Genomic DNA, 23,697 nt, shown 5'->3' on the forward strand with positions numbered 1-23,697 from the left:
ATTACGAAAATATTGCGTACTCGAAACATTTTCAATTTATTCGTTTAAGAACTCTAAAGAGCCAAAATTATATGAGTTATTTTGAACTCGAAGCCTGTCCGAAATTCATAAAGTAGATTTATGAGATAAATTACCATAACATGCTTTTTACATTACTCCGTGTCTCACAAACTTTAAATAACTTATGGTATCAAAGCTGCTTCTTTGTTTGAGATGTGGAGCATGTCCTTTGTTTATTTCATAATACATTGTCATGCAAAGCGTTATCTCTGGGAACTTACAGTTTTAGATATTAATATGATAAGTTATGTGACCAGTAGTCTTCATGTACGTTATTACGAAATATTTAATATGTAGTAAATATTTATTTATACTTTGAGTATCTTAACAAATTGAAGTTCTCACAAATTCACCACTTTTATCCATTCTTTGGGGACATACATTTTTTTATATTTATTCTAGGTCATGGTTGGTTCTGCCATTCTGATTTGTGCACCTAAACCATCCAGGGCGCCAAGAAAACACATACAAAAAAACATTCATTTAGATTGTATCAATAAGTGTCAAGTATCGATCATATTTTACTTAAACATAGACACTAAAATTTATCACAGTTTTTCCTCATCAATACTTCCCCCAGGTAATTATAGGGTTGCGTGAAAGGATTCTATGACCTCAGCAAGAAGGGCGTTGCGATGTTTTACCCGGTAAGAAGCATAGCCCTTTGTTCGCCTCTGACCGAATGGAATCCATGAACATTTTCCCATGAGAAAAAAAGGTTTTAGGGAAAACCTTTTCCAAATATTAGCAAACGGTGGAGGTGCTGGTGACGTGGGATTTAGATATAATTTTATTTATTGTTGCCTCATCGCCCTTTTGATAATTTTATATGGAAATAGCATTGTTAGCTTTTTGATTTTCATCCTGCAACAATAGTATTTTAATGACGCTAACTAACCTAACGCAACCTATAATTTTGTGTAGTTTAATACAAAATTATACAAATCAGTGAATGAATTTATATAATTCCTAGATTTCAGTGAATGTTCTAAAATATATCGGTAACAAATACTGGATAACTACGAGCTGTTATTTTAATTAATAGTTTCAATTCTAATATAAACGGGGCTTGTTTTCTTTGTTTCCATTGAACAAGCTCGTTTATTAGTATAATTTATTGAATTCAAAATATAATTTCGTGGTTTTTGAACATAAATTAGATTTATATATTTTTATTGTACGAATATCGAATTTAATAAAAATAAAATCTAATGTAATATCCATACCCGATGTTTTAAAAATATAACAATGAGCTAGTAAAATATTTTAAACGAGTACTTATTGGTACAGTTCGAATTCGTTGTGTGACCAATTTTTTACATTTTTTGTACGGAACCTCAGTTTCGCGATTCCGATTCTCACTTGACCCTTTTATGACCATTGGCTTAGCATATTAATCTATTGCAATGTCATCACTAATTGTATCTGGATGATAACACTTTAATAAATTTAATGTTTTCATTTATTGCCTCTGTGTACAAACGCTTTATAAAACCAACACAACACCAAAGTAATGCAAGGTATAATTGTACAACACTTACATTATCCTTCACGCCCTTTTACACTTGACAAACTTCTCTCGCAGCTCTGCGGTCAAATTCTCATAAATTAACCCCTGTAATATTACAAAATTAGAGCCTTCGTTCCAACTATAAGGGCTCCTATCATTCTCGAATGATTAAGGCCACAATTTATGTATGCCTTTTACAGCTCCAAGAAGGAAGTGAAAACAATTTGTTATATGAAAATGTATTAATTATATGATAGGAGAGACGTTAGGTATATTAAATTTGATTTATGTTTCCCTTCACTATTTTAAGGTAACTAAAGGTAAATTAGTCGATTTCTGTGATACTCTCATTATTAAATGATGCAACGATTTACTCACGCGTGTTTATCGGGTTAGTCCGACTAGTTTTTGACCGAACTTGAGTCGCTAATCAGAGCTAACAAAGTCGTCATTAATTAAAGGTATTTGAATGTCCAATCATTAATGATTTAGTAACGATTCCTCCTTATGAAATTTATTACAATAGTTATTACTCTACTTCAAACAAATACTCTCTAAGTAACTTCCAGTTTCAGCTAAATAGGTTTATCCGTTTGAGTGACAAAATGAAACAAACTAACAGAACATTTGCGTTCTTTATATTTGTAAGGATACTGTGATCACTTTAAAGTTATATATGTAATACATTTAAATATAAAAAAAACATGGAACGAATTGTAACTCTGTAAAAGCTTGGCCCATATTTTCCCGCGGGCATAGAATGCTGTATTGAGCGTACAATTAGATGGATGGGTTGTGTCCGACTGCATTTGTAATAGGTCAAATAAAACAATTTTGGATGTAAATTTTGGACGAATAAAGAAACTCGATTTTAAAATATAGGTAAATACATAAGTTAGTTTAAAACATGTTTGATATTTATCAGGTCGTAATGTTCTTTTCTATTAAATTTGTTGTCATAATCTATACTTAATATATAAAGCTTAAGAGTTTGTTTGTTTGAACGCGCTAATCTCAGGAACTACTGGTCCAAATTGAAAATATCTTTTTGTGTTGAATTTTGCGCTGCGACTAATAGGAGCTAAGATACAATGGAAAATGTGAAAAAAACCGGGCAGGTATACCTAAATCATAACTTATATCTTCTACCCACAGGGACGAAGTCGCGGGTCACAGCTAGTGGAAAATAACTACTTAATTTGTTCCTAATCTATCTATCCTAATTACTGGTTTGAATTCCTATGTTACAGGATATAAAATCTAATCAAGGCTATTTCTTCACGTTGCTAAGGGCAATGTAACCCAGTAGGATTTCAGTTGGCAAACGGTTTTTCCTAGAACTTCTATTTATAAGAAGGAATGAGGTTTTAGAATAAAAAAAAATTTTAGAGTTAATTCTACTGAAAAACACAAAAACAGGTAAATTGTGAGTCGGTTTCGTGTCTGAGGGTCCCATGAAAATAGACTAAAGAAAATAGACACTTGAAAGAAAATTGTTACCTTTAAAATATATGACCATATAACCTGCTTCTGAAATTCGAATGTTGTTGTAATATCGTCGAAAATATATCATCTGCGAAAACTTAACCGGTCTAGCTTTAGTGATTAATAAGACAAAGCCCAAAAAACAAATCAAACACAGCAATCTGTGCCCCTATCACACAACCAATATCGTTTCACTTAAACGTTGTCATTAGCTGATTACAGTACAGTAGACAAAGATTTTTTTTAAATGCTAAAGAGTGATGCTTGAAAAAATTGAGCTTTGGAATGTTCAAACACTTTTACAAGTAAAATTTAGCAAAATACGCGACCTTGTTTATTTACGTTATCCCAACAAGCTTGAAGTCTATTTAAATCTCTTAAGTAAGAAAGTAGAGACGTAATTAAGTCCAATAAGTAATAACAACTGTCAACGGAAGCTTTCGGCATTAGCAAACGTTAACATCGTAATCTAGAAAGTGGGCGTCTAAAAACTCAACTGGCGACGTTTATTTTAAAGCTTAATATTTACATAAGTCTTGAGATAAAGGTATGACTTTATAATGGGTTATGTGGTGGAATTGTAATAATGGAACCCTATCTCCGAGGTTTTGCATCATGAACAGTGATAGGGAGATAGTTGAAATTTTCACACATGTACATATTCACAAATGTATATTATGTATTGCTATACCGCAACAACTTGATATTTTATTTAAAAATTTAATTGAATTTATTGACGTAACAACTGCTGCTTAATAAATTTGTAATACAACAAAAAAAATAGTAAAAAAAATGTTTTTATTTAACTTAAGAACCATGAGTTTTGTGAGTATGATTGATTAAAATGATTTATTAAATAGGCAAGGCGAAGGTTTGGCATACGTTATATAAAAATCTGTCTAAAGTGAACCAGTCTTTACTCAAGAATATCTGTGATTGTTTAAATAGGATCTTGGTTTTGTTACTAGCCTTCTCGCCAATTATGTACGTCGAATTGACATTCATTCAGTGGTTTAGCAGTAACAAAACTTCATTTAACACATAGAAAAGGTAGGTTTCTTGTATCACACTGATATTTAGTTAATATACACTGCGGCGGGTCATCATGAGAAATGTATATCGAAAATCGATAAATTCTCTCTAAAAATAAATCTAAACTTATTTCTAACAAAATCTGGTTTCAATAAGGTACGTATTTTGTCGTAGTTTATTTTTAAATACAATAAACGGGTATCGTATCAGGTTGACGGGCGAGTCGACGCGGCGATGGTTAAATTTCCCTATGGACGAGACCGCAACCGGCAACCATCGCTGACTTGTTACAGAAGATCTATTGGGTTAACTAAAAGTGCAGGCCGTCTATAAAAAAAATGACATGAAACATTTTTGAATAAAATAGTGCATAAAACCTATAAAGTCAAAAAATATATATTCGGCCAGTAACTGTTGAATGTCGAATTAAAAAGTCATCTCCTTAAATTAATCTATCATCATATTCTGTTCATGGCTATTTAAACAGAGAACGTTATAGGTTCACAAAAAAGAAATGATTGAGGCTCTATTTGACTTTATTTAATGCACTGAACTTTTAGAGGTACTTGCTGTCTTTCTTGAAGGTGGTTTGAAATAGGAACGTATTTTTTTTTTGCCCAAATAAATAATTTGACATAAACTGCGTGTACAAATACTACAAATATACTAACATGTCTTCTCCGTTCATCTGGTTGACTTTTGTCTGGAGGCATAGTTGTGTTGTTGTTCACTTATTCATTCCCCAAGAGACGGGCACCCTCCTTTCGATTTCAGGCATATGTGATATAGGGCACGCATGCTTACCATATTTCGGGCAGAAAGTCAACCGCTATTTTCTTGACTTGGGTCTAGAAAATAACCGTTGCGACTTTCTTGCTAACTTTAGCATAGTTCAAGGAATTTGCGAATTTGGCTAAGGCCTGATGTACATGATGCAACATAAGCCTCTAGTGCTTTACAGCAATAGTCACAGCAAATGTTAAACACGAGCTTCCAGCCATACATGTGCTTGTGTTAGTTTTTGTTTATTTATATTTCGGGTCAAAAAAAAACCAGACTTCAACTAATGACCACGAACGTGGGTTATAAAAATACTTTTTTTAATAGTCTCGTGAATCAGTGCATTAGTACCTATCAAAATGTATTTATGTAACGTATAAAAAATACGACTTCGAAAAGGCCTTCGAAAAGTGAAAACGTCAACATACGATCGTGCAAAACAATCAGTTTGTAAACAACATAAGGATGAATGTAACCAAGAGAAGACAGAACTGACGTCATAATTTAGCCAGTATTATAAATAGCATCCCAATACAGATAATCCTATCTAAATCAAAGCGCTATGATTAAGTTAGTGTGTCCCGGCGGGAAGCCCACGGATCATCGATTCTAATGCTCGCGACAGTACAGATCACATCCAGTTAATCATAATTTAACTGCGCTGTCCGCAGTGTATATGGACAGTCAAGCACAAACTGGAGTTTATTTCCCCCGTGGTTCAGTTGTAACTTGTGGATGCAGCGGCAATACTTTTGTCGGTGATCTGACTTATGGACGCATGAGGACGTGATTGGGGCGGAACTTTTAGGAACCTAAAAATATGGGAAGTTTTTTTGTGGATTTTTTCATTTGAATAATTCTATGCAGTCAATGTCAGTGCAGGTATTGAATTACTTACCGGACTATTTTTTGTGTTCAATGTTTAAAAAACAAACTTATAAGTCTGGTAGAATGATTTTAGAAAAATAGCAAGTATTTCGAGTAGGCCAAAATACCCTCTTCTGTATAATTATCACAAATGAAAAAAAATACAAATTGTAAGAAACAAAACAATAATTTGCATATTGCAATCACATCCTAAGTGAATCACTTTAAAGACATAAGAAACCGCTACAAACAAATTAACAAGCTATTAATTAAAATGATTTTATCGGAACACGTGTTTGAACTCACGCAACGTACTAATGAACTAATTAATATGTAAAGGTTAGTTGCAATAAAACTGTTTGAAACATACGTTCTTTGTTAAAAGTTGTAGGGACTTGTAAAGGAAGTTAGAAATAGAATTTCAACGATTGGAATTGCAATTCAATTGTGATGAGTGATTGTGCAAATATATATTGTGATATTATATATTCCAGCCGGGTAAGAAATAACATTAGCTTGTCAACATTTACTAAAAAGGTTAGATAGATAAAAAGAAAAATCTAAATTATTAACAACCACAATATCAATTCATACCACAAAATTTAGCTCCCGTTTTTTTTATAATTTACTAGCAAACAGGTCAACATCGTTAAGCCCGGTGTTGAGGCAATACATATTTTTTTTAAACTCATTTCCGCAGTTAGCCCATCGTAAAGGAATTAAAACTATAATCACTAAACCCAGGAGGATAATATAATCACGGAAGGCTACACCTACGAGGTATAAGCTAAATTAATTATAAACTGAGGTGACTGACCAGTGCCTCCACTATGATTTTTTGCCGTTGCGAGAAAGAGATGGCTCTGCACACCGCAGTGTGCCGTCTCACTTCTTTATCAGTCACGTTAAGACTTGGTCGAAGTCGTCGAAGTACCAGTGTCTCTAAAAAATTGGTTTACCAGAAACCTTACCTTTGAGATTCCTGCGCTTCTGGAACGAGCTGCGATGGCTGGACTGACAGCCTCCCAGAGCGACGCGCAATGGTCTGACTTTGAGCCTACGTGCGGAAAAGGGAGCCCATCACCAGTAATCTTGCCTTCGTGGGAGTGACATCAGAGTGAACTGGGTGAAGTTGCATCCCGCTTCTACAACAGCAGCCGCCTGCTTTAATAGCACATATTAAACGCACTCTACTCTCACTCTCTCTCTCTCTCGCTCATATTAATAAATACTTTATCTACTATGTCAACCATTGTAATGTATTCGGTGTAAATAATCTCGCCCAAAATAAAGGCACTTGAATTTTAAAGCTTCCGTTTTTAAGCAGAATTTTGGATTGAGTTCTTTCGCAAATATTTTGATGCTTTTTGGTCAGGCTGTGCTATGAGATAGATGTTTTTCGCAAATTCAGACACTATTTCAAAATAATTATAACTAGCTGGTAGCTAGCTGCTATGGCAATTATAATATCAATCACTTAAACCCTAGTGTAAAGTATCAAAAATCCAACATGAAGGTTATATAAGCTAAATGAATCACAAAAAATAAAAATAAATCTTGCTGTCATTTACTTCCTAAAGCCATGCCCCTGAAAAGCCTTGAGAAAATAATGTACCTACACCGAAGCATTATTTACACCGTCTTACACGAGTATAGCAAGGCCCTGTTCTTTTGCACTTAGTGATAATTAAATTAAGGTTGCCATGACTCCATAAGGCGTCCACGTACGTGTAAATGATACCTGAAAACCCCTTAAGAGTAATACACCCTGTATACACGATTTACTCATTTGCTGTCGTCCTTTACGTAAGACTGTATGTAAAATGAAACACGGAAGAAGGTTTTTTTTTTAATTTAGAAGAAAGATTGTGTTTATTATCATAGCTTACGTGAGGTGGACTCATCATTATTTATTTAAAAACGGTTTATTCGTGGCTAAGCTTAACCTGTACAAGGCTATCGATCCCAGATTAAGCTAAGCAGATTCGTTACTGTGTAGATATAAATAAATATAAATATAGTAAGTAGATTGTAGGGTATTTTTTTAACTCTACATTACTATATTCTGGTAGAATTAAAAAATCATCGTTATTTTTAAATTCTAACTTTATTCTATAAACATTTCTATTCAAGCTACAATTGCCTAGAGACAATCCAACCACTCTCCTAACAAACAACTCGAACTATTCCAATTTATCAATAATAAAACTGAAACGAAAACATATACAAAGTTACATAGTCAAGTAAATTAGTCGCGTGCATCGAAACGGGCGTCCTTACCCACGACACATAAATTACTGTATCCACGCCAACAAGCAAACACTGGAATGGATTCCCACTGTAATACAGGCGGTAATTGCCACTGCCCTTTGATTGTGATACCGGTTAAATGACAATCGTAATACTTCACACGTTTCGACCCACTCGTTAAAGCAGAGAGCCTACATCCACCTAACCAAGTATTCATTGCTGTTGCGGAAAAGAGATGCAGCTTTAAACTGTGTATTGCTATCGCGCTCTCACAACTGCAATGGTGAAACTTAAAGACGTGGTTACTCGGAACATTTTAGTAATGTTGATCCGTTTGTGGGATTGTCACATAATTCGCAATTGTTTTGTTTCGCGGCTGAAAGTTAATGCGAGGTATTCGCTCATGCATGTTAGATCGGATTGAATAATTAAATTAAATGTACGTATTGTTTGTTGACAAAGGAATGCGTGGCTTTGATTGTGAAACATATTATATTATTTTGAAGATTTACAGACATTTTTGTTGTCAATTTTACGGCTTCTGGGCTTTTGTTTTTTTTTTTGTGTACCTGTTTTTTAAGTCAAGTAATTGTAATATTGTCTAAGCTTTTCAAAAAAACATACATTACCAAGTCTTAAAAGAAACACGGAAATACATATTATTTATTTAAGAAAATACTATTTAAATAGTCAAAGGAGAAAACATTTTATTTTGGTAAAAACTAGAATTCAAAAAATCTTTATTAGCACCCAAAGAATTAAAAAATATTTTCAACGTTTCATAAAGCGAATTTTATTTTGGTATTCATTTTAATAAGTCAGGCTTCAGCCCAGTATGCCCGTCGAGTTAAATATTCCATTTTTGTTAAAGTAAAAATTTCCATAAAACCGTTTCAGTAAGTATATGCCTGAAGGATTACAACATTGATGTGAGGGGTTGCAGGCGAACTGCGGGCGTAGCTACTCTTCATTAAATCCGACTTAAATGCGGGAGAGGCATGGTTAGCTTAGAATCAGTTTGCACTTTACCACTACTTTGTACCAATGGAATATGATGTTCAATAGTGATTTTATTAATAACTTGAAAAGATTTGGTCGGCCGCGAGTGAGGTATGAATGTCACGAACACAGACATTGTGACTGGCTAGTGGCTAAAATAATTTTGGATAATAAGTGTACGCGATGAACTTACTGTATTCGCACAAGAATTAACGTTCAGAAGAAGTCGTAGACTGGAAGGATTTTTCTTATTTTTAATGATCCGAGCCCAAATGTAAAAATAATCCCTATTAGTAATAAGACTGCACTTATAGCTGAGTGGTTGAGGTCACCACGTCAAAGCCACGAATAATATTTAAAGTTTTGGGATCTCGAGCCTAGGTAAGACCTTACAGACAAGTCATCTTCAACGTCTTCAATCTTCAATCCTTAACGCTTATTGAATCAAATATGTACTGATCTTTTCTTTCCTTATCGACAAGTTACGTGACTTTGACTTGTCACCTTCATACGCTTGAGAAATTTAATCAACTCTTACATTTGTTCAAAGGTCACCTACGGGGGCGGTTAATTCTGAAACTAGTCAGGCGACACCGAGAACTGACAAAAGCAAGACAGAATTTGCTCCTTTCCTTCCTTATTTATAGATACCCACGCATATTTCTGTCCTTTACTATACTATTACTAAGGAAATTGCGAAGGTGTTCCTGTCTTTCATAAATGACATATGAGAAGATATATTATTATATATATCAAAGGTTACAAGGAAATAAGTCAAGAGACTTAAGTTAAAAGCATTTCAAATAAATAAATACGTTTCGTAAAAGGTTTTTCCTTAACGTAATGGTTTCTAAATACAGTAAATTGAAATGAAAAGGAAATTGACATATAATTGGATATGTAGTATGCAAATCGTTTTATTTATTTTTTGTTATCTTATTATGTATGTAAAATGTTTTATTGTTGCAACTTAGCTTTGATTATATTATTTTTTTATTTCGTATACATGACTAATTATCTAAATGTTTTTATTCGGATCCCTTTTTATGCACATTTGCAAGTTATCTAGAACAATAAAATCTGAAAAAGTATTCATGATTTACACAAACGCTTGCATAGAACCCGCAACACGTCTCTTATACTCGGCTTGTCGTGGTAAACTCAACCATTCGGATTCGTGCAGTTGTGTTATAAAATAATACTCAAAAAACTGTCGATACTGGGTCAGTAGTTCATAACGCAGTCGTCCAACAACATTCCTCTTAAGTCATTCCAGTTTAATCAAAAATATTTGCAATATAAAAATCCTATGAAACGCATTCGCGCTCGCTATATTGCAGGGAACCACAATTTCCCGCGCATTGTTGAGAATGTAACGTGTTACCACATATCCCAGTGTTATTTGAAAGCGAGATTAATCCGAATATATTGTAGTCATAGGTGTAAAGCCGGGACGTATCGCGTCATGATTGTCGTAAGTAGTGCCGTGGTGTTGGCGCGCTAACGTGCTGCATTCCTGCTAGTGAGGGGACGCTTTTTTGTCGATGGAATCTTGTGAATATTTATTTTCAATCTTGTGTCTCCTCTTTAAATTCTTAAATCTTAGTATTTTTCATTAAAGTAAGTAGTTCTTAATCTGATGTTGATTTTATAAAATTTACAGACCCTTTTAATAATTTTTACTCTACAATTAAAACGACTTCTGGATAATAATCTGGATATAACGTAATTTTAGTAAAATATTTTTTAATAACGGTAATCCCTTTACAAACACAGTTCAAAAAGGAAAGCAAACTAAGAAAATAGGAAAAAGTAAAAGCATCAACATGAAAGACCAATGAATAACTAACCTTATCGCTACAGCGTAAATGGTTCAATGCATAGCTAATAACCCTACATTACCTCTAGCTCTGAATTAGATACTGACACCACAGTCGGTACAATACGAGGCCAAAAAAGCCGCAGGACCTAAGTTATTCCCAGCGAGAGATTTATTGAAATCGAGTTCGAACACAGTTATATTCAATATGTGGAATAAACTTACAAAGAATGGTGGCACGCCCCGATCCTAAGAAGAAATATGGCACCGACTGGATGAAAGCTTTGGACATAAAGTTCAAGGTTCACAAAAGGAACATTTTAGGCAAGAGAAGGAACGATAACGTCCATTTCGTCCTTGTGGCAAGATAAATACTTAGTATTTAGTTGGTAACTTGGAGATGAGGGACAAACTTCTCGAGACAGCTGTGTGCTTACGTTACAGTTGTTAAATGATGTTGGTACGTGATAATATATTATACCTTTAAACTTTTACTTTGGAATATTTAATCTCATTAACAATGGCGATTTTGTAATAATTTTATTCACGATAATATTGTTTTTGCACAAAAATCATACAACCGTATTTAGTTAAGAAACGACTGAGGCAAACTTGTTGAAATTTTTATGGCTCAAAATTAAAGCTATTTCATATTAAACACAAAACCAGTTCATCCAGTACTAATTTCTGAAGCCAAAAATATAAAGACAGAAAAAAAAAACAGTAGAATTAAGAACCTATTACTGAAGTCGTTTAAAAATAAAAACATAGTATTTGGTTTTCGATACTTTTATATCGACATTTAAGATAAGCCCTATTTACTAACCCCAAACAGCGACGGCAAATCGTGTATGTGTTTAAAGCAATCTCGTCGCCATAGCACAGGGGGGAAGAGTGTCGTATTATGACTATGATACTTATCAAAACATGGTGAAACAATGGCGGTGGTCTCTGGTTGTACTCGACACGCGTTTAAGGGTTAAGTGTGTAAAATTACTCTACTCTGCGCTGGCGACATTTTTCCTTGTTGGCTACTGTTGTAAAGTGAATTTAAACTATAAATCGTGTTGTAAATTCCGTAGCATCCCTAGTTATTTGTTCCAGAAATTATTATAAGGAGCTATTTGAAGAGCCTGTGCAGCTTGAAACAAAAATAAATTCATGTTCCTGATATATTTAATACAGTCCATAAATATACAAAGGTACACTGCTCTCTGGGAATGAAAAAAAAAATACAATTCGATATCTCACACCAACTGGATGTGTTATGAAACCATATACTCGTGCTAACCCCTTGAGAGAATAAAAGCGTGATGTTACATAAAAAACAAAATTGGGTACCTAAATAAAGTTTCTTGCTGATTCCATTTCCAAACATTTGAATCTCAAGCGTTTTGCGACTGGCCGAATATGGTTTCTTCTTTTACTTTCGTAGGAATACTTTTAAGATGTAACTTTTCCAATAAATCAGTAGGCATTGCAGCAAGACCTCGCGGCTGCGTACTTACTCTTTGTTATCTGCGAACTGCCGGTGAAGTTTCGGTGACTTATTTAAAATTTCATGTGTTTTAAAAACCTTTTCAGTGTTTAAATTACGAGCGTGCCAGATGTTGCACGTGGCTCGTTGACTTTTTTATTCAGAGTTTATGAATAGACTAAAAATTACTAGAATGCGTTGAAAGGGCTGTCTGCTTTACAACGATTCATTTGTTGGCATATGCTTAGACAGTGATACTGAAAAATGCAATACAGGTTGTGTAGGAAACAAGAGTTAACTCCAAATAAAATGAAAAAGTTATCAAACTGTGAAACTGGAATTTTTCGGAACAATATTGAACTACGCATACATTTTGACTTAAAAGCAATCTAAACCATCATTTTATGGATGAATGGTTGTATAAAGCTGGTCTCAAAGAAAAATACTCAATTTTTCATTCGCTTGAAAGTTCTCTTTGTATTCTAATAGAATGATCAAAGCCAACGCTATGGCCAGCTGTGTTCAAATACCGTTACCGCTTCACGCCTGATAACATCTAAATACTCAAATATAAACTTTGTACATGTATTTTACAGAGAAATGGTGTTTGAGTTAAACAAATAAGACTCCCTGAAAAAGATTTTATCAAATGTTGAAGATATTCCCACGTGTGTGTTTTGAACTATTCGCCAACAATTGACGGGCATCTAAACGAAAGCAAATTCCAATTTCATATAGAAAACGGGCGCAGATCCTCAGAGGCTTTTATTGAATAAATTAACTTTTATTAAAATCCTGTTTGTGACCCGGCGGACGCCCCTGGCTTCGACTTACCGACTTATTTGGAAAATCAGATTACGCTTTGGTAAATAAAAACTGGAACACCCACACCTTTATCGACCCGGCTAAATTATAAAACTGGTCTTCTATAATCACAGTTTCCATCCCGAAAATAAATAGTACATTGTTTATTCGATGTTGCGATATTCAGCAACATTCCGGTATACGTAATAAAATATGGATGAATAGAATCCATACAGAAATGTACCGAATATTTTGATAAACGATATCGATTTACTACATTAATGTTCTTCGTTTTCTATGCTTACGTTTATAAATCAAACATGAGAGTCCGCTTCCTATTTTCGGAAAACTTTCGTTCCTCATCCAATAAGTTTCTATTAAATGAAGTCCCTTAAAAACAGAATAAAAACAAGCTTTTTTGCTTTCACAGTAATTTCTTCAAAAAGACAATTCAAACGAAGCGCAATTTAATTTTTGTTTTAACCGTAGCTCCAATGGGTATCTTCTAGCTCCAAGATCAGATCAGCTCTGTAATGTCATAATATTACACAGTCAAACAATATATAAATACTGGAAATATATCAATTCAGTCCGAATAAGTGGACCCAACTCTTTATGCGTACTAAAAGAGAAAAACAGATTGACATAACCTATGATTATGAGTTTCGGTGCAATATGAATCTCATAGCAGTGAGTGCAGATAAAATTTAATTGAACATGTGCACCCACTCCCACAGGCTTCACAGGGACCAGATTAGAGAGCTGTGATCGCTTCTCAGCTTCACGGGTAACTCGCCGACTGCTAAATGAATTTTAATGAAGTAGTTAAGTGCGGCCCCGATGGAAAACTTATAGGAACTTTAAGTAAGGTCTGGTTGATTATGACCAGCAAAAATAGGGAGGAGAAAGATGTGATTTATGTTAATGGACTCTATATTGCTGGGTTACGGAAATGTTTTCGGCGATTTATGTGGTTTTTTGTGATAAATTTGCAATCAATTTATATGCTGGTTTTACGTACGTTTCCGTAAAGTACGACCTTATTTTTTTACATTTTCAAATTCAAAAAATACATCCAATTTATTCCAACAAGTAGCTTAACAGAAACTTCTCTTAACTCACAGCTCAAAAATTTGTATAGTGTTGGAAAGCAACACGGTTCGCGATACGCAACAGTTGTTGTTAAACGATCGACGTGAACTCGATAGTCGAAACATACGTGATCATGAAACAAACCAACACGCCAAAGAGGAGGCGGGTTACTCCCGCCACTTTTACAAAGAAGCTACTCCGCAAAGTTTCACTTGACGTGGATTCCGAACGAATGTCGCCAGAGAGTCGTTTGAATAAAGTTAGCCCACTGATTTATGTGAAAAGTTTTAGTAGTACCGCGTCCCGGAGTATGTGGCCCAGTGTATTGTGTGTACTTATCTTTCGGTGTTTATTCTCTAGTTCTGTTATTGCTTAATTCCCAGCGGCAGGGACGTCGTCGGGCCCGCCCGTATTGTAAATAATGTTGCCAACTAACTAGGAAAGCCGAAACTTTTTCTCGAAAAAATGTTTTGTGATGTTATGATTAACTGTAGCTGTACTGATATTTGCTTTGTATTGGCCATCTGCATTTCATTAAAATTAAAAAATAATTATTGATCGACATCCTTCTCCTCACCTCATCCTAATTCTCTACAAACTTTTATTTTGACAGGTTTCATTTCTGCAATCGTATCGTCGGAGTTCCCCAACTTCTTGGTATCACTTGTTCACTCGGCGCATCCCGCACCCCAATAAAGAACAACTTGGATAACGCTACTCACGTTGAAAATCCACAAATCGGGATTGGGCCAAGGGTTTTTGCTAAATCGAAATAAACAGGGGCATCATCGAATTCCCATTCCGTCCTTTACATTTGATTTATCTGGTGAGCGGGATCAACTTGAGGCGTAATTTATTGCAACCAAGCGGAGAGGCCTCTTCCGCCGTTAATTCTGGGACTACTAGATAACGCTCTTGACACCTTTGTTTAGGATACACAGGACACTTGAGAGGTTGAGGGAAGCTTTCAATATATGATATAGGGAGAATAAATATGGCCCTTCATGGAATAGCTGTGGGAGTTTTATTTTATGCTTACATAGAAGGTATTGTGTGGTAACTTTGGGACAATATGTAGAGGCATGCTATAACGCCGTGCTTTAATAAATATCAGTCCAAAAAATTGCTGTCAGAGTTATATTTACCTACATCCTCTAAACGTAAACAAATCGTTCTTTTATTTTAATGTGGTTATCGATCTCTTTTTACGAAGGCTTTAATCATTGTTATCTTTGTTTAATGAAGAATGAAAATAGCCCACTTCAGTGGCTAAGTGTCAATGATTCAACGATGTCCTGATTGTCAGTCGGCGCGATTAACTGATGAATGATTAATAGGTCAATTGAAAGCCGATTACAATGCCAATTGACTGTAGCCAGTCGAACGTCATGTCATGTAACACGCCTTGAACTTAATATCAGCTTGTTTACGATAGATATAGAGTGATAGAGGTTTTTGTCCAGCTGTGGACTTGAAACAGCTTTTAAAAACATCTGTACGGTTTATTACGGGTATCTGTTTTGCGTAAATAAATGAAGGACCTGGAAACAAATGTATTAAAAATGTACTAAACAGCCTGTTACTATTTTAAAAATTTAATAAGTTGGAAGATTTTTTGATCAAATAAAATAAACTAGATAAAATTTTTGAAACATCAAACAGATAAATCGATATAATTGACAACCGGCTGTTTTTCAGTCCGCTAAATGATTACCTACTATAAAAAAACTACGCACAAATGAAACACATTCATGGAATAGCTAACTAAGCAACAATTAAAAAGAAGCACCCTCAAAAACCAAAACACTCATAGATAGAGACTAAACCTAAATCCACGGAACACATCAGTACTCCAGAACGAACAGTTTCCCAGCCATCGCGGATAAGCGTTTTACGTGACGCGATCTGCGCTTCAATACTAAAAGGACAATAAATACGCATCATGCGCGTCATTTGTTACCTATTGCGAATAAACTAGATAACGCAGTTTATCTTGATGAGAGTCTGGAAACAAAATATGGCACAATTTGTCTTTAATGTCGTATTTCGATGTGTATTCTTTTGTTTTTTGTAGGCGTCGAGGCTTTACTGGCGGGTTTTTGTTTTCGTTAGACAGTCTTTTGTAATCGGAGTGATAACCAATTATAGGGGACAATTTTGAGCTTTTGAAACTTCTGGTGCTGTTTCACTGAAATAAGGTATTATTATTAATAGCCATTAGTGTTTTAGAAAAGTCTCTTCTCTTTTCCATATTATATATTTTTACTATTTATTTTTATAAATAAACTCTATTTTCTGTTTCTTTTGGATTCGAAGGTTATCTAAGTAAGATAACCTTCGAAAAATATTTATCACCAAATACTAATAAATATTTTTATTACTTTTTGGCATATACCTACATTGTATCGCTATTCCATTAATTAATCAGTTAACTATAATTACTGTTTATTATTCTGCCATTCAATAATATTTCAAAGAGTTTATATATTATGGGCAATTTTTGACACAATGATAAAAAAAAATGATTAAAAGTACAGTCTTCAAAGTAAAATATAATTGAACGTCATTTGTGTGTAGCTGCTACGTCGTAGCTTTTAGCAGGGCTACGTCATCGCAAGCTACGAACCGACTAATAACAGTGTAATACCAACATTTACCAAGATGTTTTGTACAAACAATTATTATTAGATTTTTGGCCCTGAGTTACAATCATTTACAATAAAATAAGGTCGATTCTCTAAGCGAACGAACAATATAAATGTAATGGAAACATTCTATCGCGTAGCAGACAAGCATAAAAGTAAAAACGGTCATAAAATCATTGAAAGCAAGAAATAGTAAGGTAGGTATTTTCTTATAACTCCTAAAAAATATCAACATTAGATTCTGTAGATTACTAAACGGAATTATAAAAAAATCTTTCTTGTAGTAATTGTCTCATAAATTAATGTAATGCCATTTAGAAAATGATGTTAGAAAAATGTTTTAATAATTGAGTGTTTGAAAACGAATGTACGGTAGACATTTTTGTTTTAGCCAAGAGTAGAAGTATGCGTTTTTTATAGATGGTAAGGTAGGCTCGCTGTTCTATTTATGGTTTTGTATATACGAAGTGCAGATTCGATTCTAAACTGCGATTGTCGCTTTTTCATAGCTATACCTATATAGTTTCTAAAGTATTGTAAAGACTTACAAAAGGTAAAATGATCAATTAAAAGGAACTAAACACGAAAATATTGCAATCGGATTAAAATAGCCAACCCGCACTAAGCTCAATGGTGATAAGGCCTTCTTCAAGTGGAAAGATGCCTATGCACTAGAACACTTGCGGACAACATCACATACATTGTTCTGAACCCAAAGTAAGTTGCGAAAGCACTTGTGTTATGGAATTCAGATACAACGAAGGTACAACAAACACCCAGACCCGAGACAATGTAGAAATTTGAATATTTACATTGACCCGACCGGGGATCGAACCCGGGACCTCAGAGCTAGCGACACCTTGAAACCGGTATGTACGCCACTCGACCACGGAGGTCGTCAATATTTTAGTATTATTCATCCTTATCGCTGAATAATTCTAAATCTATTGCCTTTATAACAATATTTAAGATTAATTAAATGCACAACAATGGCAACAATGACCTCAATTTAGGCAATAGCCGCTGCATTTAGCGACAATTATGTTCCTAATCGTTACTGCTAGGGTCTTGGGTCGAAACGTCTATACTATATATGTAAATATATATCTATGTAGGTATGTCTGTAATCACTAATTGAGTTTCAGTTTGACTAGAGTATTGTATCGCAAACTGCCACCTGATTGCTAATAAGGGCGGATAAGGGACCAAATGTTACAGGCTATTATAGAAACCTCGGGCAGCTTAATGAAATGTGTTTTGTTTCTCTTTTGTTAGAAGGTTTTTATTGCCGATTCCTATTTGTTGTTTTATCTATACTAATATATAAAGCTGGAGAGTTTGTTTGTTTGAACGCGCTAATCTCAGGAACTACTGGTTCAAATTGAAAAACGTTGAATAGACCATTCATTGAGGAAGGTTTTAAGCTATATACCATCACACTACGACTAATAGGAGCGAAGATACAATGGAAAATGCGGAAAACAGGGAAAATTATTCATCTTCGAGGGCTTCTGTTCAAAAATTCCTAACTTATGTCTTCTAATCACGCGAACGAAGTCGCAGGCAACAGCTAGTTTTGGATATACTTAGAATCCTAAAAAATAACTTTTCTCAGAGCTACCAAATAATACAGCGTTTTAGAATATTCGCCCAAACCATTTCGGAAAGTTGATAACCACCATTGTGACACGTGATATCGTTGTTGGTCTGAGTAGTAGATTTTTCTCTTTACTCTAATTTTAAGTACTTTAAATTCGTTTTTCATGTTTATACATACACAGATATTATCATACATGTGTTTTACATTTTAAATTATTGAAAAAATCAAAATAAAGCATTTTCAGATTTAATTTGGCTTACTCAGCATCTGTTAACACCATAATTCTTCTCAATGTAAAACAACAAAAACGGTTTCGTTCAATCTCATTCCTCCTAAATAAGGTATTAAGTGCGTAGTTTTTGTCAGCATACGTTGTCCGTTTGATTAAAGTAATAAATTGAGTGTGACGTTGCGAGCCGGTTATCTGGCTCCCAGAGAATTAAGCGGTGATAGTACGAGGCATCGTCGTAAATTGTACTAAACTTAGGTACTCCTTTATTTAACATCTCGAGAAGGGAAACCAACTAATTATGCTATAGTATTTGTGAGATTTACCTTTTAGTTTTGTATTGAATTGAAGGTTTCAGTGAATGGACTTCGGAAATGAATTGAGAGCGAGTTTAACAGTAAGGACGATTATGTAAAATTGAGCTTATAAAGAGAGTATTTCTATTTGTTTTCATTTCCTATAAACGTATTTGTTAAAACAAAAATAGGTTAGACCGGCAGATAAAAAATATTGGATACGGTTTTTTTCCTTTATCTCGTAAACAAAAACAGAAGCCATGCGAAATACTGGAAGTGAAATAAAATCTCATGTAACGTCACTTACCAGTACGCTTTTTTGCAAGTGATGTAACTAGCCGCCACTACCATTCATTTCATCATCTGAAGTGCTTTTAATCTCCCCAACTTTTTAATGATGTGATAAAAACAAAAATACCTTTTCAATATTTTTGGGAAACCTATCTACTTAGATGTTTCTAGTCGAATACCTTATTGCTTAAAATAATATTTTATATTACAAAAATAATGTTTCGTGTTTATGTTTGGTATTCCTTAATAACAGATATCCTTTAATCATATATTTTTGCTACAAACCAGATACAAAAAGAACATTATTTTTTACATATCATTAGAATACTCCCCGCAATCAGGTAGTAATCTGTGGACAGCTCAACTGCTACTGAATCTCACAAACGAATATTGAACATCTGACGTCAGCCTGATTCATCAATACCATTTCACTCGCTTTGACTAATTTATTGAGCGCCGCGTCAATTATTTTCATTCCGCTTTGGGTACAAACAATAATATAGGCTAGATTATAATTCTGAATAATGAATACCGACCGTTTAAAGTTGTTTTGATCCATTTATCTTGATCAATTGTTCTAGTTGTGTATTTTGAGATTAAATTTATTGAATATCATCGATAGATATACCTAACTTTATTTTAGTTAATGTAGTGGAATGTTTTTGTTATATTAATTCATTTATATAACAGTTTAAATGGGTGGAAATTTTGTCATCGTTGTATAATTTTGTAATCCCCAAAACTTTAAATGTCAAATGTTACTGATATTATTGTTATGAAAGTTGAAGTGACCTTTCATAAATTCAGATCCACAAAACAACCTACAAAATGAAAATATTCTAGGTTCCAAATTTATATTTATTCCGAGAATTAAACGTCCATATGACGGTCAGCAAAGATGGCGAATTTAATCCTAACATCAAACAAATATTTCCACTCGAACCTTTTGTAACAATCTCAGGTATTTGTGCATATTACATATCCGTGAAACACTCTACATATGTACACACACAAGGGCGAAACGTTCCACGTTTGATACAAAAAATGCTTTTTGTTGAGATGAATCTCAGCCTTTGTACTCAACAGTACCTCTTGCGTTCAATAAAAGTACTAACCTCATTCAACGGTATTCTAATTCTGAAACTAACACATGCGCACAAAATCTCCCTGCAATGAATACATGTAATATCCTAGTATCACATCACAATTGCATTAGATTTACATTACATTTAGGGAGGAACCTCCCGCCGCGTTGTGGTCGAAATGCAGCCGTATTGGCGATTAGACTTACAAACGGCACACGTAATCCGATATCGGATATCCAACGTCAGTAGGTCCACGGGACCCATTGTGCCCAATTTGGTTATTACGCATTATTGGGGATGAATGAACGCAATTGTCGGTCTCATAATGGAATTGTGGAGAATGTTTTCGTCAGGAAACCTTATGGCAATCTTTTTGAATGCTATCTTGAGGGTAAATATTTTCTCGTAAAATACCATAAGCGTATCAAAAAGGGAAAATTATTCACAGATGTATCTGTCTATAAAGACTTTTTCACCTCAAATATTTTGAGTTTTTATTTAGCCTGCTTAGAACTGCCAGGCTAAAAAATATATAAGTGAAACCTAAAAGCAAATAGATAGAGGAATACGTTACTGGGATATAAAGTTTTTTTTTCGGAAAAAAACAGTACTGCAGCTAAATAGCGAAAACATTCTTGCACAGCCTTAAACGATATTTTTACGGGTTTGATATTTTTCTTTATACCCACTACTAATCACAAGAAGCAAAAAAACTGGTTCCAAATACCAAAAAAGTCTAACATAAATAACTTAGAAACAACAATTACTCATCCACCACACTAAATTAACTCACATAATTTTAATTCATATTCCGCCCTCATAATAAGGAAAAACAAACGGTAAATTATATGCCGGTGCACTGTATTAACTTATGCAAGTAAAGTTTTGCATCATTAGTGAGGATTCAAGCGGTGGCCACCGTAACCCTTGCTTTTCAGTCATGTTTTCACTGAATGACAGTACATTAAAATACGAGGATACGGTAAGAATTTAAGATATTATTAAACAGAAATAAATAGAAATATATTTGATTCTGTTTGAACATTGTTGTGATCTCTTGGGGCGTTATGTGATGCTGTAGGTGTGCAGTGTGTAGTCACAGTAAAAAAATCAATAAACAAGTGCATTTCATTTATAACAATTGACTTAAAATGTTTGTTTTCTTCTTTCTTCCGTTTGATATTTTTTCCTTGAACACAGTTTTATTGCAGGCTGTGAATGTGTGTCATTTTTAGGGTTTTGTGGAACGAATTTTTTTTATCAAATTTCTACAGAACCCTCAGTTTTCCGAGTATGACTTACACTTGGCCGGTTATTTTATAGAAGTTTTTTGCAATAAAATGTATTTTTAATTAAAAACCCTTTTGACACTAAACTCATACTCAAAACTACTCAATTTTCAAACAGATATAAAATTGTCCAATTCAAGTGAATTGTTCAATAAATTCCGTTGCAAAGTAAATTAAATAGAGATAGTTAATGGAGTGTCAGTCGTAGTGATGAATGCTTGACGGCCGATGCATTTGCATCGTGCCAATAGTTCGCGTCGATCGAAAGGTAACTGCCGCTGTTTGGTCACACATGAACATGATTTATATGTCTGTCTTACAACCGTATTAACCAACGAAACATGAGTGACGTTCTTAGATTTTTTGTCTCTATATTCCGCTTGATAATGATAAAGATGGCAGATACTTAAATACAACTTTTATACCGTGGTAACTGATTTATCTATTTGTTTTGAAGCCGCATTCAAGCAGTGACTTTTTTATATTTGCGTGCTTGCAGTGCTTGAGTGCTTGTTTGCTTATCCCTTTACTTAGATATTCTTCATTATATATTTGTCTCTACATACACTTTGACGATGATAGATGATACTTAAGGGTGACTTTTATCTGTTTATAAATTTGTGAACTTCGTGGTTTCGATTTATGTATCTGCCTTACAGAAATATTCACAAATTAGTGACGTTCTTAAATGGCTTTCTATACTCTACAATTCACTTAAGAGGGATTAAGGCAACATGACACTCAGCGAATTTTGACTAAATGTCGTTTGAGATCAATGCTCATATTGAGTTAGGGGAAAGTGTCGTGTATGAAGGATTGCAAGTATCAGGGATTGCAACGTATTGCCCAAAGTATAGTCAGTAAGAGTCTGACACTACTCATTTCCTCCCCCGAAGGAGTAAGGATGAGGATTCTCCCGCTTTAACAAAAAAAAGAGAAAGTGTCGTGCTAAATGAGAGGCATATTTATTCGTCTAAAATAAACAAATTAACAATAGAGCAGTTTTTAGGATATTTTGTGTATGTTGTAAATAAATAAAGTGTTTTCAAAATACATTATTTATTCACTGTCTGTACTGTATTTACTGAACCGTATATGTGATTCCCATATGAAGCGAATATTTATTTGTTATACTTGTTTGATTATTTCTTGGTTTTTGTGTTTGCAAGCATTGTAAACCGAGGCATATAGCCGGAATCGATAAAAAATATAGCACAGTTAACCAAAAGATGTTATCATGATTTTCCAGTATATTTTTCTTGGTACAACCGCATTTCACCGTATTATTGGAAAAACACCTCGGGCAATTGAAAATAAAAGTCGCCACAAGCAATATTTTAGCCGAACAAAGGCCTTCTTAAAACATAATAACCAAAACAAATATAAAAACAGGGCAAGTTTAATTCCTTTCGAAAGTTAGATGAGAAACGTAATTTAATTCGTCAAAGTTTGCTGTAATGTCACGAATCAAAGAGTTTGATTCATGATTTTATGAAGTCTTACCGTAAAATTATTATAATTATAAAAAGACTCGAGTATTTATGCCTACAAATATCTCGTATGGAAAGAACTTATTATTATACTTTATCATAGTCTGGTGGTTGGTAACCGTGACTGGTATACCGGAGGTCGTGGTTCGATTCTTACCCAGGACAAATGCTAGAATAATGGCAGGATCATTTTTCTGATATGTCTGGTTGCAATGTTTCTATAAAATAACGCATTTATTTTAAATAATAAAAGTATGGTTGTCAGTTTCCTTGTACCTACTTATAATAAAAGCTTTGCTTAATTTGAATCAAGATGACATTTATTGAAAATTTTATAATGTTGTCTATTAGATTATTTATTAAATCAAATACCTCTAAAACTTTCCGTACAATACTCAAATGCATTTTATTGAAAAAAATATTTATTATTTTAAATTATTTTTTTTATTGACAAGACATTTCTAGGAATAAAAAATAATTGTATGCCCTAACTATGAGCTATGCATGACATTCCTATTGTTTCACTTTTCCTAGAATAAACGTGAACGTAAAAAGATTGTTCAAAACTATTCTGCACAAAAAAAAACGTACATATAC

The sequence above is a fragment of the Trichoplusia ni genome, chromosome 6 (genome assembly GCF_003590095.1).
Source record: "Trichoplusia ni isolate ovarian cell line Hi5 chromosome 6, tn1, whole genome shotgun sequence".
NCBI classification, from domain to species: Eukaryota; Metazoa; Arthropoda; class Insecta; order Lepidoptera; family Noctuidae; genus Trichoplusia; species Trichoplusia ni.